Raw genomic sequence first — 9188 nt, forward strand, 5'->3', positions numbered from 1 at the left:
ACCCAGAAACCCTGAAATAGTTGCTAAAAGAATAAATGAAGCACTAAGGAAAGATGTAGAATGGGAAAACATGGGGCTTTAAATTCTCAACTGACAAAACTAAGGGAATGATATTCACTAAAAACAAAATTTAACAAATAAATTGTATCCATATGGAAAGCAAATAAATATAGCTAAAAGCTTCACATTTTTAGGTGTGATATTTGATGAGCTCATTTGGCACTAATTGAGTATAGGTGCCAGGCTTTCAGTTTGGCATAAAAAACAAATCCAAAAAAGCTTGACTCAAGCCAAGCTCAGGTGTTGCGAATTGCATGTGGAGCCTTCATTCACAATGCTGTTTTGTGTACTGCAAATAGCTGTGGGTGAAATGCCTATTACTTTAAGAATGAAACTTCTAAACTTAACTTTTTGGGCGAAAGACATTAGAAACACTAGAAGATGGAAACACTAAGCCAATATATGAGACTGCTGGGAATTAAGTAGTCAATGAGTAGGGCAAAAACTCAAAATGCCTAAAGTGAGTAGGGTTAAAGCATGGACAAAGGATCTTAGGGAAAAGAAAAACTCAGGTTTAAATCTATAGTTTTGGGAAAATGTGGTGTAACTGGAAAATTATGCCTCCTGAGGTTGCTGTGGAATTGCATAATGAAATTAAAAGAGAAAAAGGAGGGTTAAATGTGCAAGATATAGCAAATCAATACATTTGTGATAAATGCCAAATGAATACCAGTGGCTCCAAAGATGTGTAAACTAGAAGAGTGGGAACAGCATTTCGTGTTCCTTCGCTTTGATTCCATCAAATTTTGTACTGTTTTGATGACTGAACTGGCAGGAATAATGATGGCATTAAATTGGCTCATAATGTGTGCCCAGCTGCCATGGTCATCCTGTCTGATACCCAATCAGGACTACTGGTGGTCAGAAATGGCACTTCAGATAGTAATATTTCATTAGTATGTAATTTCTGCTGTTAACAACAGAATTGACACAACTGGGTGTAATCATAGTAACAGCTTGGATCCTAGAGCGTGTAGAGTTAGTGGACAATGAGCTGAAAGACAAAGTGGCAAAAAATGCTGTCAGACATGACCAAGTTGATTTAGAGATCCATTTCAATAAACTGGAGTTCAAAAAAAAATTAAAAATGAGTTGAGAGAGAAATTGAAGGAAATATGGACAAAAGAAACTAGGGGAGGGGAAATATTTGGCATATTTCACAGCAGAGTAAAAAATGCTGATATACTCCAAAGCTCTGAGAGAGAGTGAGTGAAGTGCCTCTATTTAGACTTTCAGCTGGCTATTGTGGCTTAAATAGTAGTTTGTTTCTAAGAAGCAAACATAAAAATTGATATGGGATGTGCAAGGTCCAGAAAACAGTTGATCATCTCCTTTGGGAGTGCAAAGAGTAAACTATTAAAAGGGGATATTTATATGAAAAACTTATTTGCCTTAAAGTATCAATTTTCACTGCAAATCCAAGTAAGCGCATCATAAAATAAGCAATATTGCAGTGCTTTCAAAATACTGGGAAAGGTGAAAAACGTTAATTCTTCAATTATCTATGGTGTCCAGTGCTTGGCAGTCATAGACTCAGGGCGACCAGACAGTAAGTATGAAAAATCAGGACAGGGTGGAAGGTAATAGGTGCCTATATACCAAAAGCCCCAAATATTGGGACTGTCCCTATAAAATCGGGACATCTAGTCTGCTTTGCCATAAAACACAAAAAGAAGAGTAAGAAGCCTTGTGAGTCTCTGCTGGATAGAGAGCAGAAAGATAGACCCTCAAGGAGAAGGGGGTGGACCCAGCCACACACTGGAGTGAAGATTCTTTGTTTTAAATTTTGGCAAATACATCGCAAACCCTCTGCAACCACTCGGCTATCATAGGAATGATTGGTTAGGTATTTGAAGGCTGCTAGACTATTAAATGGCAGCAGCAAATGGGAGCTCTAGCAGAACATGGGTGGAGAGGAGCTGTCAAAGAACACCACCCTGAAAAACATAGGCAGAATACACACAGGGTGAGATTATTGAAGGCATTTAAGGGCCTAACTCCCATTGATTCAACCGTCTGCAGAGCCTAGAACAATAGTCAGTAGCCACGTTAATGCTAGTGAGCTGAATTTTGTTCCCTGACAGACTATAAAAATCCATTTTTGTATAGAATTAAACTAGCTAATTACTTTAGATGGGATTTTTTATAAGTAATATATATAAACTTATTCTTCAGGGCATAAGCTAATGAAAGAGGTAGGAAGAAATTCCCTCCATAGCCAGTTGTAAAAAGGTATTCAGGGATTTTTTTAATCTATTTAAAGTTTAAAGCAACACTAAGAGTTTGAAGACCCGTACTATAGTGATAATCATAAATGTCAAGAGGCATGCTTGTGGCCCATTGGTAGGATGTAGATTTGATAATTTAATTGTAGGATCAGGCAGTAGGAAGAGATGGGCTGCAAGGGTGAAAGACCTTAAGCAAACAAAAATATTAATCTGTGGAACTGAGAACACAGAAAGCTGCCACCACAGTTCATTGCTTTTCCATAAGTATCCTCATTTTTATAGTCATTCGCTCTTTAAAGTGCAGTTCTCATTGATTGTATCCATCTAGGCCACAATTTCAAGGTGTACTGGTTTCTGACTTGAATGGTCAGATGTGGTTAATAATGGTTCATAATATTTACTGTGGTAGCTATTAAAAAGAGTCTAAATACTCTGAGTAACAGCCATGTTAGCCTGTATTCGCAAAAAGAAAAGGCGTACTTGTGGCACCTTAGAGACTAACCAATTTATTTGAGCATAAGCTTTCGTGAGCTACAGATGAAGCTCACTGATGAAGTGAGCTGTAGCTCACGAAAGCTTATGCTCAAATAAATTGGTTAGTCTCTAAGGTGCCACAAGTACGCCTTTTCTTTTTTCTAAATACTCTGTGGTTTCTATGGAAAATATCTTATTTGTTGGATTTCTACAGAAACCACACATTTCTTCTTCCATCAGAGCCATGGAAGATCTTCCATGAAAAGTACAGACCTTCTTTTCATAGATGTTTACATCGTATTTTTAAAAGAAACCAAAAACATAATTTTAAAGTGAAATGCCTCTACTTTTTCAAATGATCATCTCTAATGGACAACTTATCCGTTACTTCCTTCCATTTTCCCTCATTCATCTCCCCACCCTCCACAAATTTTTAAATAAAATTTTCCTGTTGCGGAGAAGTACACATGAGAAATTTCAGGAAGACTGAGTTTACATAAAATCAGGGGTAGCAAAGTCAAAATCAGCTTTACAAACTGAACACAACCAAAATTTTGGAGGAATTACTATCTATTAAAAAATTTTCCTATATAAAACTTTCAAAAATAAAACAGAACAATCCTTGTTATGTTCTAGAGCATACCAGATTTTTATACTGAGTAATAAATGACCATAGGCAGAAACAGATGTCAATGACTAAGATCAGCTTTTAAAAACTATATAAAATTATTCATTCATTGTAACTGTCCAGAATTTTGATATAAGAAATCTATTAGGAATTTGCAGTGATTTAATTTGCACTCTTTAATCTCAGTCAAAATGTCAAAGATAGTGCTCTGCATTTTATATTATTTTGAGGATTTGATTACTGGCTTATTCATAATTGTATCACCCATCTGGAAATAAATTCATTTGACATTTAGCTTCAGTTTGTTTGCTTATAAACTGTGGGTAGACTCTTTCTGGTAGTTATGTTCCAGCCTGGGGGACAATGCTTTGATCTTTTAAGCCCTGCCTATGCTGTGCCAAGAACTAGATTTGAATTGATTTAAGACATGGAAGGGCAGAACACAAATTCCAGGGTAGAACAGAAATTCTAAACGTGGTTTGGAACTATCTATGTTGGCTACCTAACCATGTTCAAAACAAGTTAACCTGAGCTGCTTTAACACCTTGTTTTAAACTTGTTCAGCAGACTGAAATTGAATCCCAATGTGGACTGGGCCTAAAGCCCCATTGAAACTACAGATACACACCAGTGGGATGTGGCTACTACACAGTTCCATTTTGAGGTGTACCTTTACATGGTTCCAAAACATAGTTAAGGTCTCTTCTACAGTACAAAACATTAATATGTGGTAACTGGGTCTGGGTCAGCCATAGGACCCCCCCCCCCATCACAACTGTATTTATAATGTAGATTGTACCTAAATTATTAAAGAAACTTCTCTAATTGATTACAGCTAAAATAATTTGTATTGATTTCACTATACAGTACAATATTACCAAAGCACCTCTGTTTTGTATGCAATAAGAAACGATAAAAACCACGTTTATTTTATTTCCCTTTTATACTTCCTCTTTCTATTGGTACTAGTTTATAGGAGCTAGAATGAGTATTCTGACAAAGGGGAATTTCTTTACTGGTTTTCTTAAAAATATTATTTAAAATATTATTTGGCAGTGTTGTATCCTTGGGGGCAGCAGTTTTAGGAAGAAACCATTTGAGATACAGAGCTGTGAGCCATGAAAGCAGCCATTTATTTTCACACACTGAACTAACCAAACTAGCCAAAACTGGCTGGGCTATCCCCTAATAATCTAACTCAGTTGCCATAGCAACAAGGTTCTATTACCATGACAACCAAATACACAACATATTCCTTTCCCCCCCCCTAATAAGAACACTCCCTAAATAAAACAAACACTAAACTAGAGAAGGAGGGTAGATTGCCTTCATTCCTGGCTAAACCGGGGATTATTTTGCCCCATAACCGGGGGTTTGCCCTAGCTAAAGATCCAGCCATTGAGGAGGTCTTACTGTCTCTAGGTGGATTACGGTGAACTTCTGGTGGTGTTGCACACAAAAGTACCTTGGGCTCAGGCCTGACAATGGGCTCAGGGCTCATAGTGTGAATGGGTGAGGAAGTGGTATCTTAGCCGCCGGCAGTAATGGAAGAGAAGAGTCACGAACAGGTGATGCTTGATTCGGTGTCTGGCCAGAAGAGGTGAAGTCAGACATCTCAACTGCAAATGTGTCCTGAGGACTGGCATGACCCGACGACAACTGATCTACATGTCGCTGCCAAGTGAGATTCTCTGCAGTCCATACTGTGTAGGAAACAGGTCTTATCTGAGCAATGATCGTGGCAGGGACCCATTTAGCTCCAGAAGTAGAATTCCGAGCCAAACTGGCTGTCCCGAACTAAAGGTTCGGTCTTTTGCTCTGGGTGCACGTCTGATGACTTGATATTGCTGCTGACATTGCACAATTTGTCTGGGTTCTGAAGGTTTCAGCAGATCAAAGCAAGTGTGCAGCTGTCATCCCCTCATTAGAAAGGCTGGGGATGCCTTGGTCATAGCATGAGGTGTGTTTCTGTAGGAAAGTAAGAAGGTGTCCAGATTCTTTTGAATGGAGTGTTGTCCCCTTGCTGATTTCAAAGCTTGTTCCATTATCTGCACAAATCTTTCAGCTAATCCATTGGTGGATGGATGATATGGTGCTGAAGTGATGTGGTGTATCCCATTTGCCTTCATAAAATTTTCAAACTCCTGAGAGACTAACTGCTGTCTGTTGTCACTCACAAGTTGTTCTAGCAGACCAAAAAGACTAAAGAGTCCTTGTAGTTTTTGGATAGTACTCTCTGCAGTAATGGACTGCATTATAGAGACTTCTGGCCATTTAGAATGAACATCTACCACTACCAAGAACATGCTTCCTTCGAGGGGGCCAGCTAAGTCAACATGAATACGTTGCCACGGGTTTTCAAGCCAGTCGCATGGGTGTAGGGGGACACACTGGGGTGCATTCCTGACACCCTGACATGACATATAAGCTCTTGCCTTCTCTTCAATAGCACTGTCCAATCCAGGCCACCAAAAATAGCTTTGTGCAATTTCCTTCATGCACACTATTCCAGAGTGACCAGAATGTAGCTGTTCTAACATCTGTGATCTCAGTGGTGGTGGGATAATGACATATCTCCCCCACAACAAACAACCCAATTGGATCAATAACTCCGTCCTCCTGGGCATGTAGGTAACAAGGTTGGGTGAGACCATAGAGGTTTGTCGAGATGTTCCATGCATCACCAGGTCCATAACTTGGGACAATACTGGGTCAAGGCGAGTTGCCTTCTTTATCTGAGTAGCAGTGATGGGTGTATTCTCTACATGTTCAAAGTAGAAGATTTTCCTTTTGGGCAGTATCTTGATGTTTGACTGGCAAAGGCAACCTTGAGAGACCATCCACGTTGCCGTGCAGAGTGGATTTCCAATATTTTATTTCATATGTATGCGCTGAAAGTAACCCTGCCCAACGTTGCATACGACTAGCAGCTAATGGGGGAATGCCTGTGTAGGGTCCAAAAATTGATGTCAGAGGTCGATGGTCTGTAAGAAGAATAAAACTTCCGCCCAAACAGATACTGATGAACCTTCCAAATTCCAAAACCAATTCCCAATGCCTCACGTTCAATTTGGGCATAGTTAGTTTCTGCTTTGCCTAGAGTGCATGAAGCAAAAGCAATAGGTCTCTCTTCTCACAAAGGCATAATGTGTGACACTCCATAAGGGGAGGCATCGCAGGCTGATTGTAGGGGTAAGGATGGATCAAAGTGTGTTAGAACTTCAGAATTTAACAATGCATCCTTAGCTTTGTTAAATGGAACATTACAGGCTTCAGTCCATTTCCAGGTCTTGTTCTGCCCAAGGAGTTTGTGAAGTTGTTTTAGCAGTTTGGCTAACTGAGATGAACTTTCCATAATAGTTCAATAGTCCTAGAAGCAAGCGCAGCTGGCTAACATTTTGAGGCGAGGGAGCCTACACAATAGCCTTAACTTTTGCAGGGGCCTTATGAACGCAGCATCAATGATGTGTCCAAAATATTCAACGAAGAGCTGGAAGCATTCACACTTGTCTTTGTGGACTCGTAGGCCATACTCTTCCAGTCTTTATAGGGTAGCCTCTAAATTCTTTAAGTGATCCTCTTCATTCCTTCCAATGACCAGGATGTTATCCAGATAGCACTGAACTCCTGGCAAGCCACAGAAGATCTAGTCCATAGCCCTCTGGAACAGGGCGGGAGCAGATGTTAGTCTGAAGGGTAGGCAACAGTATCGATAAAGCCCCTTATGAGTCACAATAGTCTACAGTTTTTGGGACTTTTCATCAACGTGCATCTGCAAATACCCTTGACTCAGATCAATTTTACTAAACTTTTGTCCCCCAGCCAAGCCCACGAAGAGGTAATCGATGCAGGGAAGTGGGTATTGCTCTGCACACAACACCGGGTTGACAGTGACTTTAAAATCACCGCAAATCCGGAGGGAGCCATCTTTCTTCACTTTTGGAATGATAGGAGTGGCTCATGGGCTATGGGTAACTGGTATTAGGACTCCATTGGTGACCAGGCACTCCAGGTCTGCTTCAACTTTCAGCCTGATGGCATATGGCACAGTTCGGGCTTTCAGATATTTTGGTTGACTGTCAGGTTTAATGTTCAATGTCACAGTGATTCCCTTCATACTTCCCAGATCCTCTCCAAAAACAGCAGCATGTTTCCTTAATATAGTGGTCAGACCAGTTTCTCTAGTCATTTGGTGCACTTCTGCCCAGTTCAGCTGAAGCTTCCCAAGCCAAGACCTACCCATTAAGGCTGGATAATTACCTCCCACCAAAAACAGTGGCAATTTAGCAGCCTGCCCATTGAGCTCCACCTTAACATCAATAGTGCCCAACATGGGCACAGGTTCTCCTTTGTATGTCTTCAGAACAGTTTTTGTTGCCTTAAGCGGAAGATGCTGTAGCTTTTCTTTATACACAGTCTCGGAGACAAGCGAGACGGCTGTACCAGTGTCCCGTTCCATGCATATCTGTTTGCCATCCAAAAACAGGTTTACCCAGTATTCATGTAAGCCCACTGCAAAAGACAAAATGTGCAGTGGCACTTCTTGCGATGAGGCGTCACCGTGGTCATCCTGGGTCTGCTCTAGGGTACACAGGCTTCCCTTTTTGGTTGGCCAGACCACAGGCCTCTTTTTCTTTTGTTTACAGACACACTCAATATGTTGTTGACACACCAGGTCCTTACACCAGCATTCCGATGCCTGGTGACCCGGCTTACCACAGCGGTAACATTCCTGACTCCGCACAGTTTTGTGGCTAGGTTCTTGTGACATTTTATGCACCCTAGGGGATGCACCGATGTATTGCACCTCCTTTGTAGCCAGTTCCATGGAGACCACAATATCAACAGCCTTTTATAAGGTAAGCTGAGCCTCTGTCAATAGGCGCTTCCATATAGCTTCACTGTACAGGCCACACACTAACCTGTCACGCCGGGCATCATTTAACATCTCCTTAAATTCAGTGTTCTGCTAGCCTTTTTAAAGTTGCTACAAATTGTACAACTGTTTCATTTTCTTTTTGGTCTCTTTTGTGGAACCTATATCTTTCAGCAATTACCAGTGATTTTGGGGAAAAATGGGACCCCAGGATTTCCACAATGTCACTGTAAGATTTGGTCTCAGGCTTAACAGGGAGTAGTAAGCTGCGTAGCAGGGAGTAGGTTTTAGCCCCCACAACACTTAAGAATATTGGCACCTTCTTCTTTTCTGTAATCTCATTTGCAATAACAAAAAGCTCAAAATGCTCAGTATACATATGCCATTGCACTATAGTCTCCTCAAAAGGTTCCAGTGGCCCTGTAAGTGTAGCCATGGTTTTAGTTTCAGGTTGCACAGTCAGTGCCAATAAGCCAGCACAGTCAGTGCAAACAAGCCAGTTCTCACCCCCTTCCAACAGCTAAAAGATTTTGGTAGGTTTTTTTTTTTTTACCTTGACTTCTTCCTTCTGTTGCTGGGGCAGCACAGGGATCCCATCCTCATCGCCACTTTGTTGTATCCTTTGGGGGTAGCAGCTGTAGGAAGAAATCACTTGAGACACAGAGCTGTGAGCTATGAAAGCAGCCATTTATTTTCACACACTGAACTAACCAAACCAGCCAAAACTGGCTGGGTTATCCCCTAATAATCTAACTCAGTTGCCATAGCACCGACAAGGTGCTATTACCACGACAACCAAAAACACAACAGGCAGTTTATAAACATTAATAAACTTACTATAATGAGTTAAAAGAAAAGGAGTACTTGTGGCACTTTAGAGACTAACCAATTTATTTGAGCATAAGCTTTCGTGAGCTACAGC

The 9188-nt window shown here is 40.7% G+C and overlaps 1 long non-coding RNA gene across 1 annotated transcript in view; it reads right to left on the reverse strand.

Annotated features, from left to right (window-relative positions):
• LOC140908692 (uncharacterized) overlaps positions 1-8935 on the reverse strand; it is a 62958-nt gene extending 54023 nt beyond the window's left edge. Inside the window, exon 1 of the long non-coding RNA XR_012157957.1 lies at positions 8820-8935. This is a non-coding gene — a long non-coding RNA (uncharacterized LOC140908692). The remainder of the gene's footprint in view (positions 1-8819) is intronic.
• Positions 8936-9188: the final 253 nt, after the last annotated feature.

The sequence above is a fragment of the Lepidochelys kempii genome, chromosome 3, assembly GCF_965140285.1.
Source record: "Lepidochelys kempii isolate rLepKem1 chromosome 3, rLepKem1.hap1, whole genome shotgun sequence".
Classification (NCBI taxonomy): domain Eukaryota; kingdom Metazoa; phylum Chordata; order Testudines; family Cheloniidae; genus Lepidochelys; species Lepidochelys kempii.